Consider the following 1,310-nt stretch of genomic DNA (forward strand, 5'->3'; position numbering starts at 1 on the left):
GGGGGGGGTATGTTTGCAAAGCTGCTTGTATTCTTTTTTCGTCAGATTCGGTGACTGTCGGTTATTCGTCCAATGTCAAAATATAACAGGTCGTGTTCCCAATTCACTCACCTTTAGACATCTACGGTAAAGACAACTAGGGTGTATACATGTACGTTTTCTAATAGCCTGTAATGTTTACTTTGTATACATGATAGTCTTACACGTAGATATCTAAAGATAAGAGGAATTAGAAAGACAAGATCTGTAACGAACGATATACATATCCGTGAACCACTGTTGCCCCCATTAATGAACTGGATAGGAAATGAATACCTTTGATTAACTAACGCAGAAATATCCATCACAGGCTTGCCCTAGGGATCAGAACTATTTATTCTAAAAGTGATCGGGTACATAATAAAGTTTTGTGTCCTTATTCAACGGCAACAGAATCCTAAACAGAAACACCTAAACCTGTTTAAAGAACTAACAATAAACGTTTCTCATGAATCTGACACAAAAAAACAGCAAACACAATTTTCACGGAAATTGTACTTTCTCCCGCATTGGAGGGGTTTTGCTTGAAGGCAAAAAGGCATTTTTTGTTTTGGTTTGGGGTTTTTTCAATGGAGCTACCACTCAGTCAAAACTGGTTAAGAAAAGACAAAGTGTTGTAAATGAAGTCAGAGCAGGCATTTCTGCTGGTCGTTTGAAAGGATTTCCATTTCGATTTGCCAACTTTGTATTGTACTGTAAGGGTAGGCAAGTCTAAAGGGTGGAGAAAGAGGGGGAGGGGAAGGGCGGACCGTTAGCTAAGTTAGAATTATTGTGTTTATGTTCATATAATGACATCACCGGATACTGTGTTGGTCGTTGCACTCAGTGACAGCAGAAATAGGGATATCCTTATCTACATCTTGTTCCCGTTTTCTGTGCTCGGCTGTCTTTATAGATGTCCCTGTCTCTGGATTTGGTAATGCTGTCCATAATTATCGGAAGAAATTTGCGGTCTTCCTTTTCGTTTCTTTAAGTCTCCTTCAGCCTTGACTTGCTAGGTAGTTTGTATAGGGTCAGTGGGAATGACACTGTTTTACATTCTTCAATGGGGCTTTTTAATGTGTTTCTTTGTGGAGTTTTTCAAGGCTCTCCTTCGACTTGGCTCTGTTATTTCAGAGAAGGGCTTTCGGTCGGGGGCCAGATTTGTTTAATAGCTCTTCTTTGGATATAGGGTAAAACCTATGCCGTATTCAGTCGAACAATGACTTTTCAAGTCGACACAAAACAGGCACGAGACACGCAGCTTGATATATATATATATTATTTTATTT

At 39.4% G+C, this 1,310-nt stretch overlaps 1 protein-coding gene across 1 annotated transcript in view; it reads left to right on the forward strand.

The window, feature by feature from the left end:
• Nucleotides 1–1,310, forward strand: part of PC1B (prohormone convertase 1) — a gene marked incomplete at its 3' end in the record, with an annotated part of 41,305 nt that overhangs the window by 6,202 nt on the left and 33,793 nt on the right.

The sequence above is a fragment of the Aplysia californica genome, unplaced genomic scaffold, assembly GCF_000002075.1.
Source record: "Aplysia californica isolate F4 #8 unplaced genomic scaffold, AplCal3.0 scaffold00090, whole genome shotgun sequence".
Classification (NCBI taxonomy): Eukaryota; Metazoa; Mollusca; class Gastropoda; order Aplysiida; family Aplysiidae; genus Aplysia; species Aplysia californica.